Consider the following 13,647-nt stretch of genomic DNA (forward strand, 5'->3'; position numbering starts at 1 on the left):
TGTGGTGTTCGTGTATCCTGGTGGCTAACTTTCTTCCTGTCTGTCCTCCATAGTGTTTATGGCAGTCCTTGCATGGAATTTTGTTGACAACGTTGGTTTTGTCCATGGGTTGTACTGGGTCTTTTAGATTTGATTACTTACAGTGTGGAAACAGGCCCTTTGGCCCAACAAGTCCACACCGACCCTCCAAAGCGCAACCCACCCAGACCCATTCCACTACATTTATCTCTTCACCTAACACTACAGGCAATTTAGCATGGCCAATTCACCTAACCTGCACTGTGGGATGAAACTGGAGCACCCAGAGGAAACCCACGCAGACACAGGGAGAATGTGCAAACTCCACACAGTCAGTCACCTGAGGTGCGAATTGAACCTGGGTCTCTGGTGCTGTGAGGCAGCAGTGCTAACCACTGAGCCACTGTGTCACCTTTTCAAGTTTGTTAGTTTTTGTTTGAGTGTATTGGTGGGTTTGTGTGCTACTAGGATTCCGAGGGGTCTTAGTAGTCTGGCTATCATTTCTGAAACTTCTTTGATATATGGTAAGGTGGTTAGGGTTTCTGGCTGTGTTTGGTCTGCTTGTCGTGGTTTGTTCTTGAGGAATCTGCGGACTGTATTTCTTGAGTATCCGTTCTTCTTGAATATGTTGTATAGGTGGTTCTCCTCTGTTTTCCAAAGTTCGTCTGTGCTGCAGTGTGTGGTTGCTTATTGGAATAGTGTTCTGATACAGCTTTGTTTGTGTGTGTTGGGATGGTTGCTGGTGTAGTTAAGTATTTGGTCAGTGTTTGTCGGTTTTCTGTATACGCAGGTTTGTAGTTCCCTGCTGTCCTTTCTTTCGACAGTGACGTCCAGGAATGTGAGTTTGTTGTCGGTTTCTTCCTCCTTGGTGAACTTTATGCCTGTGAGGGTGTTGTTGATGATGTTAAATGTCTCTTCTGTCTTGTTTCGTTTTGTGATGACAAAGGTGTCATCTACGTAGCGGACCCAGATTTTTGGTTTGATGGTTGGTACGTCGCCTACAAAATCCCATGTAAGGATTGCAACAAACACTGCGTAGGACAAACAGGAAGAAAATTAGCCACAAAGATACACGAACACCAGCTAGCCACAAAAAGACACAACCCTCTCTCTCTCGTAGCCCTACACACAGAGGAAAAAAAAACACCATTTCGACTGGGACAACATATCTATGCTTGGGACAGGCTAAGCAAAGACATGCCAGAGAATTCCTAGAGGCCTGGCAGTCCAACCACAACGCCATAAACAAACTCACAGATCTAGATACCATCTATCAACCCCTCAGAAAACGAACAGGAGATGACATCACCAGAAACCCAGGAACCCCATCCAGGACTAACAAATAGAAAGCAGGAGACAACAACTTCACTTCACTTGGAAGTCACCACTGATGATGTTACCTAGCAGGTAATGAAACGTCTGGATATCAAACCTACAGCTCAGTGAGCAAATCTACACCCTATATCCTCCAAACCTTTACTATTCATGGATCAATCCAAATATCTTTTAAATATTGTAATTGTACTCGCATCCACCACGTCCTCAGGAAGTTCATTCCATATGCAAACCACCTTCTGTATAAAAGATTTTTTAAAAAAATCTCTCTTCTCTCACCTTAAAAATGTGCCCCCTTGTCTTGAAATTCTCCAACTTAGGGAAAAGACAACTATCGACATTTTGGGCCACAGCCCTTAATCAGAAATTAGCTCATTCTTGATGAAGGGCTTTGGACCGAAACATTGACTTTCCTGCTCCTCAGCTGCTGACTGATCTGTGCTTTTCCAGCAACATACTCTGCAGACCTTACTGTCTCTTAAAAGACAACTACCGTAAACTCTATCTATACCTCTCGTTATTTTATAAACTTCTTTCAGATCACCTCTCAACCTCCCACGCTCCAATGAAAGAAGTCTCAGCATATTCAGCCTTTCTTTTGGTACTTTTTGCCACAGAGACCTGTGGGGGCAGAGTCCTTGTGTATACTTAAGGCTGAGATAGATAGATTCTTAATCAGTAGGGGAATCAAGAGAAATACAGGAAAGTAAATGTCAGGGAGTAACTGATCAGCTATTACCCTAATGAATGGTTGAGCAGGTTCGAGGGGCTGAATAGCCTACTCCTGTTTCTTATGGTCTTATGGTTACATCTTGGTAGGGGATCAGTTTAACTCACTTGGCCTGGATGGTTGGTTTATAGAGCAGTGTGATGCCAACAGCATGGGTTGAATTTCCATCACCGGTTTGAGGTTACCATGAAGGATACTCCTTCTCAACCTCTTCCTGTGCTTGAGGTCTGGTAACCCTCAGGTTAAATCACCACCAGTTGCATCTCTCTCTAATGAGGGAGCAGCCCATATGGTCTGGTAAGACAATGGACACACAAACAAACACCATCTTGGTAATCCCAAAATGACCCATTTATGCCACTCTCTGAAGGGCATGCAACGTCGATTTTCCTGCTCCTCGGATGCAGCCTGACCTGCTGTGCTTTTCCAGCACCGCTCTAATCAAGACATCGATCTGCAATCAAGCTCAACCTTTATCCATGGTAATTTGTTCCCCTAATACCATGAGCTCTTATTTGGCATTGTAACCTTTATTGTGGCATCTTGTCAAATTCCTTCCATGTACAGCATGTCCACAGCTTCCCCTTCAACCACATTATGTGTTAGCTTCTGAAACAATCATAATAAATCAATCAAACATCATTTCCTTTTCATAAAGCCATGTTGATTCTGCCTGATTATGTTGATATATTCGAAGTGCCATTAAACTTCAAGAATAGATTGCAGCAGTTTTCCTATGAGGGATATTGAACAAACTGGCCTGTAGGCTTTGCCATCTCTCTTTTTTGATTGAGTTAGAACATAGAAGGATACAGCGCAGTACAGGCCCTTCGGCCCTCGATGTTGCGCCGACCGAATCCTACCTAACCTATACTAGCCCAATAACTTCCAAATGCCTATCCAATGCCCGCTTAAATGACCATAAAGAAGGAAAAGAGTTATGCTTGCTATTTTCAAATCTGATGGAACCTTTCCCAAATCGAGGGAGGTTTGGAAAATTAAAGCCACTGCATCTATTATCTACTACCATTTCTCTTTAAGTTTTGCCCGGAAGCCTTTATTTTCAATCTAGTTCACCCTCAACCTGACATGATGAACAAGATCCTAATGGACTTTCTTGCATTTCAGTGCAGCTGTTTTTATTCACTCAACTTTTACATTATGATTTCTGACATTTAGGTAGTCTAAAATTGCTGGTGACTTTGCCACAACACCTCAAGGTAGACAAGAGAGTGCAGAGAGCCCTGATGAAGATCTCAATGAGAGCACTGATGGCCATTCCAATTTACGATTATCTTTCAGAACTGATTTGGAGAATCCAGTACTTGTGAAAGTTGCTACATGACTCTTTCATTTTCCTTCCTGTTATTGTCACAAAGAGCATAGAAGAATCTGGCTCCAAGAGGATCACAGAGTGGCATAAAGGAGCTTGCCTGCCTGTCAACCTACAGTTCATCTTTCATCACTGTAAAGATCTATAGGCATTGCTACTGCTGTCTCCATATCTTTAGATTGATGTGTGCACAGGCCTCAGTCTGGCCTCTTGTGAATAACAACATTCTGAAAATTTAAAAAATAATCAAAAATATCTCCAGAAACATTCCAACATACGTTTTGTGACCTTACAATAACAGAAATTCAAAATTAACTTCCCCATTATGGTGCTTAGTTCTCAAATGATGCAATGTTGCGCAAGTGGAGTCGCACCTGTTGGTAAGGCTGTATGTCGTCAGGATAGCACTCCTTCACTGGCTTGTATACTGGCGACAGAATGTGGGTGTCTGAAAGAATGTGCCCAGACAGTGTCAGAGGCAATGTGCAGCACTGCATGCCACAGCAAAATGCGTGCTAGTGTTCCAGAGCATTGCTGAAATGGTGTTATAGAAATGAACTTAGTACCTGATATTTACAATAACACAATGCAATATTTATTATGTGTTCAGAATGCAGGTCTTCCACTGGCACTGAGTAAGTAATTAGATGTTAGACTTGACCTATTTAAACAACACTTAAAAGATCTCCTTTTCTAACAATAAGGTATGGACCTTTAATAGGATGATTCAGCAGGCATTGCGGGCTAACAGACAGCAAACCCAAAGTTACATGAAAATTCCCCTTATTAGTACACCTGAAATAGTAACTGACAGACCGATGACCGGTCACATATAGTTAAAAATATTTTTTTGTTTGGCTAATTAATATGACTGAAAATATTATTATTGGATGTACATAAGATCTATTCATTGAACATCCTTTCTCGCTGTGTCATTTGTAAAGTGGAGAGAAACGTATAGTATAATGAACAGAAAAACATGTTTTTTGACTTGCTGATTTTCCATTAATTGTTTACCTGCTTACTGTTTCTCTGCCAAGGTTAGAATCTGTGACAATTCAACTATTAGCCTGAGGTTCCAAGCTGCTCAGAAGGACTTGATAATCTACAGGAATAAAATCGAACCCTATTTTAAACCAACAAGCAAAATAGGCAAAAAGGGGGCTGCAGTGAGCAGTAAAAGAAACACAGTTGTAATGCTTGGGCCTCATCTACATTCTTCCAGTCAGTTACTTGCCTAAAAGAAACCCCTCTTAGGCAATCTCTCAGGCCTCTTGCTGTCACTCTGGTTTAAAGGTTTTGAGGTGGCTGATTCATGCAATGTGTGATGTGCAGACTCAACTCAATGTTGAACAGATGGTGCTTGGTGAGATACGTAAAAAAACAGTATGCAGGTTTGTGTACTCTCCAGTTTCTCAACTTCTCTTGCGTTCTTGATAAATTCTTTCAATTGGTTCAGTCCTTTAACAAAATAACCTCCTCCAGTTTGATCAGTCATGTAAGTTGCACCTGGTCAGAGTGAGACACAGCCTGAATGAATATATAGTTAAAAATCACACAACACCAGGTTGAAATTATACATTGTGATGTAACTGATGTTACTAGTGAAACTGGTATGGTATTCGAACTGATGAAAGATTCAACAGACAATCAAGGAATTTTTCAATGTATAATTCAGTTACATCACACTGTGTCCTCCACTGTCACCTGATGAAGGAGCGTCGCTCCGAAAGCTAGTGTGCTTCCAATTAAACCTGTTGGACTATAACCTGGTGTTGTGATTTTTAACTTTGTACACCCCAGTCCAGGACTGGCATCTTCAAATCATGAGTGAATATATAGTTTGGAGAATTTGGAAGCAGCTGGGAATTTAGTGCATTTATGGTTCATAGTTTGTGAGGTCTTTTACAGGATACATTGACGCCCAGGACTGGAAGTCCGGCACAAAAGAATTACATCACAGGAAAACCATAAGTTCATAATAAGTTGATAATAGCTACTAATTTGGCTGTCCATTGTAAATTACTTCCAATTGAAGGTAAGTAGGGGAAATAATTACAAGTTACAAGCTAAAAGACCAATAGAACATTTTCAAAAATCAAATTAAAAACGAAGTAAATAAAATAGCAATGCTATTTTATCACCTACACGCAGGTAATGTACTGTACCTGCATGATATAGGAGCTGGTGGACTCTATTGTGGTTCAGTGACCAGATTTGTAGCAAGTGTTGGTTGCTTGAGGAACTTCAGCCCAGTGTCGATCAGCTGGAATCTGAGCTTTGAACACTGTGACACATCAGGGAGGGGGAGAGTTTCTGGATATTGTATTTCAGGAAGCAGTCACATCTCTTAAATTATCTACCTTGAATTCAGTTAGTAGTCAGGGACAGGGAGGTGTGATTATGGGTGAGGCAGATAGAAGGATCCAGGAGCCCTTGAGCTTTTCTAATAGGTTTGAGATTCTTACTACCTGTGTGCATGAGAGTGGGGACTATAGAGAGTACGAGCAAACTAATCTAAGCACTATGTTTCAGGGAGCCATTCAAGGATGGAGAGATAAGAGAACTGAGGTTGTAATCAGGGATAGTACTTGCAGGGGAGTAGACATTGTTCTCTGTGGCCAGGATCTAATGCCCTAAAGACTGGTGGCTGGGTTCAGTATATTTTATCTAAGCTGCAGAGGAATGGGAGAGGAATAATCCAGTTGTTGTGATTCACATAGATATCAATGATATAGGTAGAAAGAAGAAACAGGCTCTGCTGAGGGAAGGTGAGCAGCTGCCGGCTAAATTAAAAAGCAGAACCAAAAAGATAACTCTTGGATTATTATCTCAGCCATGAACTAATTGACACAGAGTCAAGTAAATTAAAGAAGTAATCGGGTGGCTGAAAGACTGCTGTGCGAGAAATGCGTTTGAATTCATGGGACATTGACACTTGCACTAGGGAAGGAGGGAGCTATTCTGATAGGACTGGTGTCATTCAAATCATGCTTGGACCAGAGTTCTGAGAAATTGCACAGTTAAGCTACGGATAGGACTTTAAACTAAATAATGGAAGGGTGGGTTCAGTTAAATGGAAAATTGCTGAAAGTGTTAATGTCAGGGAAGACTTAGCAGTGGTTATTAAAGTTTCCAGAACAAGTAATAGGACCAGCAGTATGAAAAGGCTCAGGAATCAGACATAACAGAGGAGCTGACCAGGATGGGGAGCCTAACAGAGAAGACAGTGGAACGGCAATGGCAGGAGTGTCTGGATATAATTCGGGATGCAGAGCAGAAATTCATCCCAAAGAACAAGAAACATACTAAGGGGAAGGTGAGGTAACCGTAGCTGACAAGGGGAAAGTGAGATAGCATAAAAAAAATGAAAAAACGTGCAATGTGACAAAAATTAGTGGAAAGCCAGAGGATTGGAAAACCTTTAGAAACTAGTAGGGTCAACCAAACAAAAAGTGGGGGGGGGGGGGGGGGATGTGGATGAAATATGAGGTTAAGCTAACTAACAATATAAAAGATAGTTTCAGAGTGTCTTAGATACCTCAAAGCTAAGAGAGTGGCAACAATGGACAATGGGCTGCTGGAAACTGAGGCTGGAGAAGAAGCTCTGGGGAATAAAAATAGATGAGGAACTGAATCAGTACTTTGCATCATTGTTCATGGTGGAAGACACCAGTAGCATACCAGAACTTCAAGAGTCAGAGGTGAGTGTAATGGCCGTCACTATGGAGAAAGTGTTGAGAAAACTAAAAGGTCTGAAGTTGGATTTATCATCCAGACTAGATGGGCTACGCTTCAGAATTCTGAAGGAGATTGCTGAGGAGATTGTAGAGATATTGGTGGTAATCTTTGATTGAGATCTATAAAATCATGAGAGGTATAGACAGTGTGGATAGCAAGATTCTTTTTTCCAGATTTTGGACTCAATTGTGGATATAGGTTTATTTGCTGAGCTGGAAGGTTCATTCTCAGATGTTTTGTCACCATACTAGGTAAACTCTTCAGTGAGCCTCCAGCTGAAGCCCTGGTAGTGTAGACCACTTTCTATTTATATGTTTGGGTTTCCTTGGGTAGTTGATGTCATTTCCTGTAACTATGTAATTTCTTATGGTGATGCCATTTCCTGTTCATTTTCTCAGGTGGAGGTAAATGAGATCAAACTCAATGTGTGCTGATAGAGTTCCAGTTGGAATGCCATGCTTCTAGGAATTCTCATGCATGTCTCTGTTTGGCTTGTCTTAGGATGGATGTGTTGTCCCAGTTGAAGTTTTTTTTCTCATCCATATGTAAGGATGCCAGACTACTCAGATCCCTTGATAGCCCACAAACCCACACACTAAAACAGCAGCTAATGAACTTGAAAGACCCAACACAGTCAGCAAGTGAAACTAATGTTATTTACAAATACACCTTGCAAGGTAGCCACTCTTTCATTTTATATATTTTGTAGACATTTCTGCCATCAGTTTTTTTATGTTTTGAGCTAGCTTACTCTCATAATCCATCATACCTTTCTTTATAGCTTTTCTTTTCTTGTGGCTTTCTCTTGACCATTTAAATATTTCCCAATGGGAAACAGTTTCCCAGTAATATTTGCCATCTTGTATGCTTTAGTTTTCAATATGATACCCTCCTTCATTTTCTTAAATATCAATTGCTGTTAATCACTTTTCCTACAGTCCGTCTTTTCACTGGTATATACTTTTGCTGAGCACTGTGAAAGATAGCTTTGAAAGTCCTCCACTGTTCCTCAATTGTCCCACCATAGTGGGACCATAGTCTTTACTCCCACTCTACCTTAGCCTAACTCTTCCTCGATCCCATTATAGTGTCTTTTGTTTCAGCACTATTTGATTTTCCCTTCTAACCCCCATCTATGTTTTAAAATTCAATCACACTGTGATCGCTCCTTCTGAGAGGATCCCTAATAATGAGACCATCAATTATTCCTGTCTCTACACACAGGACCATTGCATATGGTTCTATGAACTTCTCCTTAAGGCTGCCTTGACTCTCTTGATTTGCTCAATTAGTAAGTTGTTTAAAGTCTCCATAATCATTGTTCAATCAATTTTACATACATCAGTTATTTCTTTGTTTATTGCCTGCCCTGCTGTGATGTTATTATTTGGTAACCTATAAACTACACCCATCAGTGACTTTTTCCCTTACCATTTCTAATTTCTACCCACGTTGATTCATTTTTTTTTCCTTAGATCTTACATCATCTCTCACTACAGCTCTGATGTCAGCTCTAAATATTAGAGCTACACCACCTCCTTTTCCTTCCTAACTGTCTTTCTAGTACCCGTGGACATTTAACTTCCAATCACAACCACTCTGCAAGCAGGTGTCTGTCAAGGCCACTAATTCATATCCATTTGCTATGATTTGTGCAGTCAATTCAGCTTTTTTTTTCCAAATGCTGCGAGCTTTCAGATAAAGTGCCTGAATGCTTGTTTTTATACCTTCTTTTTGAATCCTAACATCTCTACCAGAAGAAACTTTGTTTTCAAACATTCTCAATTTTTTTGTCAATACTTGGTTTCCACTCATCTTACTGCCTTACTGCTCAGCTGTTTTTTGCTTTTTATTTACTATCTTAACTCTTTCTTTTTCCCTTAAGCTCTCACCCATCCTTTCTAACTTTGTGCTTCCCCTTAGGTTCCGATTCCCCTGCCAAAACTGTTTAAAGTCCACATAACAGAGCTAGCAAAACTACCCATAAGAACATTGATCCTGTCACTGTTGGGTGAAGGCCATCCCTCTTGAACAGGTCCCACTTTCCCCAGAAGGTTTTCAAAAGTCTAAAGCCCTTACTCATTTTCCACTCTCCCAGCAACTTATTAAACATCCTAATTTGCAATTTCCTCGTCTCACGAGGAACCAGCTGAGCTCATGAATCCCAATTTGAAGGAATAACAACGTGGTTGAATAGAAATCTGTGGATCTGTTGTACTTAGATTTATAGAAGACATTTGACAAGGTGTAACATTAAAGGTTATTGCACAAAATAAGAGTAGTTGGTAACATTGTAAAATAGATAGAGATTTTTCTTTAAAAGCAGGAATTGGGAAATGGATACTTTTCTTGGTGGCATGATGAGTGGGATGCCACAGGGTTCACTGCTGGAGCCCTAGCTGCTCACAGTATACATGAAGGGTTTGGATGGTTGAATTGAATGCAACATCTCCAAATTTGTACACCAGCTGGATAGCAATGTGTGCTGTCAGAAGGGTGCTAAGAGGCTGTAGCAAGACTTAGACAGCTGGTTGAGTGGGCAAAAACTTGGCAAATGCAATATAATGTGGATAAATGTGAGATTATCAACTTTGGTGGCCAGAATAGGAAAGCAAATTATTATCTGAATTGCGGGAGTTTAGGAAAAGGTGAGGACCAATGAGACCTATGTGTCACAGTGGAACAATTGCTGAAGGTGGGCATGCAGGTGGAGCAGGGGATAAGGAAAGCTAACGAAGATTCATTAGCCTGATCTCCGGGATGGCCGGCCTGACATTTGAAGAAAGACCATATCGATTGGCCTTGTACTCACTGGAATTTAGAAGAATGGTGGATGATCTCATGGAAACGTATAAAATCCTGATGGGACTAGACAAGCTACATGCGGGAAGAATATTCCTTATGTTGGGTAAGTCCAGAACTAGAAATCACATTCTAAGAATAACGGGTAAGCCATTCGGGACTGGGATAAGGAAGAATTTCTTCAATCAGAGTTGTGAACCTGTGGAATTCTCCACCACAGCAAGCTGTTGAGGCCAGTTAATTAGATATATCCAAGAGGGAGTTGAACTCTTGCTGCTATAAGGATCGGGGATATGGAGAGAAAGTGGGAGTGGAATATTGAAATTGCGTGATCATAATGGTGGTGCAGGCTTGAAGGCCGAATGGCCTACACCTGCACCTATTTTCTATGAATATGTGAACATTTACTGTAATTAGGTTATTTTTAGGTTGCTAAGACATGATGATCAAAGTTTGTGAGAAGATTTGTAGCTCGGGTGCTCGTTGTTGTGGTTCTATTCGCCGAACTGGGAATTTGTGTTGCAGACGTTTCGTCCCCTGTCTAGGTGACATCCTCAGTGCTTGGGAGCCTCCTGTGAAGCACTTCTGTGATGTTTCCTCCAGCATTTATAGTGATTTGTATCACTATACAAATCTTGGCAAACAGAACCACAACATGATGATGGTGTACCACAGAGATCAATGCTGCAGCCTCAACTACTTACAATCTATTTCAATAATTTGGATGAAGGAAATTTAAATTATAATTGCTAATAGTATGTGGATGTACCTGCTAGAGAAGGAGCAAAACTTGATCTTCTCTAGGGAAGTAAGGCAGGACAGGTGACTGAGGTGTCATTAGGGGAGGACTGTTTTAGAATCATGATGGAAAGGATAGATGGATCTAAAACTTAAAGTCCTAAATTGGAAGAGCGCTAATTTTGACGGTATTAGGCAAGAACTTTCAAAAGTTGATTGGGGGCGGATGTTCATGGGTAATGGGATGGCCTTCAAAAACGAGATAGTATAGGTCCAGTGACAGTATGTTCCTGTTAGGGTGAAAGGCAAGGCAGGGAATGCTGGATGACGAGAGAAATTGAGGTTTGGGTCAAGATTAAGAAGAAAACATATGTCAGGTATAGACAGCAGGGATCATGTCAATCCCTAGAAAAGTATAAAAGCAATAAGGGTATATGTAAGAGGGAAATCAGGAGGGCAAAAAGGGGACATGAGATACCTATGGCAAATAGGGTTAAGGAGAATCCAAAGGGATTCTACAAATACATTCAGGATAAAAGAATTTCGAGGGAGAGAATAGGCCCCCTTAAAGATCAGCAAGGTCATCTATGCATGGAACCGTAAGAGATTGGGGAGATAGTAAACGATCCTTTCTCTGAAATGCTTTGGAATAGCTGGTTTTTAGAATTCAGAATTTTTAGACTTTTGGAATAAGTGGCAGTTTCATGGTGAAATTTTAAAACATATTTCCAAAGAACAGATTCACTGAGTAAAACAGACCCTGAAACAAAATTGAGGCCTATCAGTACTGCCCTCCCCCCCCCCCCCCCCCCCCCCCCCCCCCCCCCCCCATACATTGCATCTGAGTGACATTCAGAGTGGGTGTGGACTTGGGTTAAGTGTTTGCATGCCAAACAACCTTGTTAATGAGAAAAAACTTCACAAAAAAACCTTCGGACTTTGCAGCTTTTCGAATTTCGGGATTTCGGATAAAGTGTTGTCTTACCTGTATTTTGCATTGGGGTTTACTGTGGAGAAGGATATGGAAGATAGAGAACTCGGGGGAATAAATGGGTGACATCACGACAAATGCCCTTATTACAGATGAGGAAGTGTTGGACGGCTTAAAATGCTTAAAGGTGGATAAATCCCAAGACCTGATCAGGTGTACCCTTGAAATCTGTGGGAAAATAGGGAAGTGATTACTGGGCCCTTTGCTGAGATAATTGCATCATTAATAGTCACGGGTGAGGTGCCAGAAGATGGGAGATTGGCTACATGTTGCCACTATTTAAGAAAGATGGTAAGGAAAAGCCAAGGAGCTATAGACCGGTGAGCCTGACATCAGTGATGGGCGAGTTGTTGGATGGTATCCTGAGGGACAGGATTTACAGTTATTTGGAAAGACAAGAACTGATTAGGGATAGCCAACATGGCTTGTGCATGGGTCTCAGTAACATGATTGAGTTTTTGAAGAAGTAATGCAAAAGATTGAGGGCAGAGTGGTGAACGTGATCTATATGGACTTTAGTGAGGCATTCGATAAAGTTCCACATGCTAGACTGGTTAGCAAGGTTAGGTCACATGGAATACGGGGGTAACTAGCCATTTGGAAACAGAACTGACTTGAAGGAAGGTTGGTGGGGAAAGGTTGCTTTTCAGACTGGAGATCTGTGACCAGTAGTGTGCCACAAGTATGGGTGCTGGGTCAACTTCTCTTTATCATTTATATAAATGATTTGGATGTGAGCATAGGAGGTATGGTTAGTAAGTTTGCAGATGACACCAAAATTGATGGGTGTGGACAGCGAAGAAGGTTACCTCGGAGGACAATGGGACCTTGATCAGATAGGCCAGTGGGTCAAGGACTGGCAGACAGAGTTCAGGTAAATTCTTGGTTGTTAAGAAGGCATATGGTGTGTTGGTGTTTATTGGTAGGGGGATTGAATTTCAGAGCCACGAGGTCATGCCTCAGCTGTACAAGATACTGGTAAGGCTGCACCTGGAGTACTGAGTACAGTTCTGGTCACTGCATTATAGGAAGGATGTGGAAGCTTTGGAAAGGGTTCAGAGGAGATTTACTAGGATGTTGCCTGGCATAGAAGGAAAGTCTTACCAGGAAAGGCTGAGGGAACTGAAGCTGTTTTCACTGGAGAGAAGAAGATTGAGAGGTGACTTAATCGAGGCATGTAAGATAATCAGAGGGTTAGCTAGGGTGGACAGTGAGAGCCTTTTTTCCTTGCATGGTGAAGGCTAACATAAGGGGACGTAGCTTTAAATTGAGGGGTGATTGATTTAGGACAGATATAGAGGATAGTTTCTTCACTCTGAGAGTAATAGAGGCACGGAACCGCCTGCCTGCAACAGTAGTAGACTCACCACTGTTAAGGGCATTTAAATGGGCATTGGACATATATATAGATAATGATGGAACAGTGTAGGTTAGATGGGCATCAGATTAACTTCAAAGGTTGGCACAACATCGAGGGCCGAAGGGCTTGTACTGCGCTGAAACATTCTATGTTCCAAGATGTGAAGATGGGGAGAGGAAAGTCGTGAAGAGGACATAGGAGTCTGTAAAAGATTATTGATAGATCATGTGAATGAGCAAAAATTGGCAAATGGTTTTTAATGTCAGAAAGTATGAGCTTTGAAAGGAAAAATTGAAAAGCGGAGTGTCATATAAATGTAGAGATTGCAGATCTTTGAAGTTCAGACACATGGAATTATAGAATCATAGAATCCCTACAGTGTGGAAACTAGCCCTTCAGCCCAAAAAGTCCATACTGCCCCTCCAAATAGTATCCCACCCAAACCTATTCCCCTAAATTATTATTCTCCATTTATCCCTGACTAATGCATCTAACCCACACATCCCTGAACACCATGGGCAATTTAGCATGGCCAAGTCACCTAACTTGCACACCTTTGAACTGTGGGAGGAAACTGGAGCACACAGAGGAAACCCATG

The 13,647-nt window shown here is 41.4% G+C and overlaps 1 protein-coding gene across 1 annotated transcript in view; it reads left to right on the top strand.

Annotated features, from left to right (window-relative positions):
- LOC132832214 (phosphatase and actin regulator 1-like) overlaps window positions 1-13,647 on the top strand; it is a 488,261-nt gene that overhangs the window by 166,450 nt on the left and 308,164 nt on the right. The gene's annotated exons all lie outside the window — the stretch shown is intronic.

This window comes from Hemiscyllium ocellatum, chromosome 34, assembly GCF_020745735.1.
Source record: "Hemiscyllium ocellatum isolate sHemOce1 chromosome 34, sHemOce1.pat.X.cur, whole genome shotgun sequence".
NCBI classification, from domain to species: Eukaryota; Metazoa; Chordata; class Chondrichthyes; order Orectolobiformes; family Hemiscylliidae; genus Hemiscyllium; species Hemiscyllium ocellatum.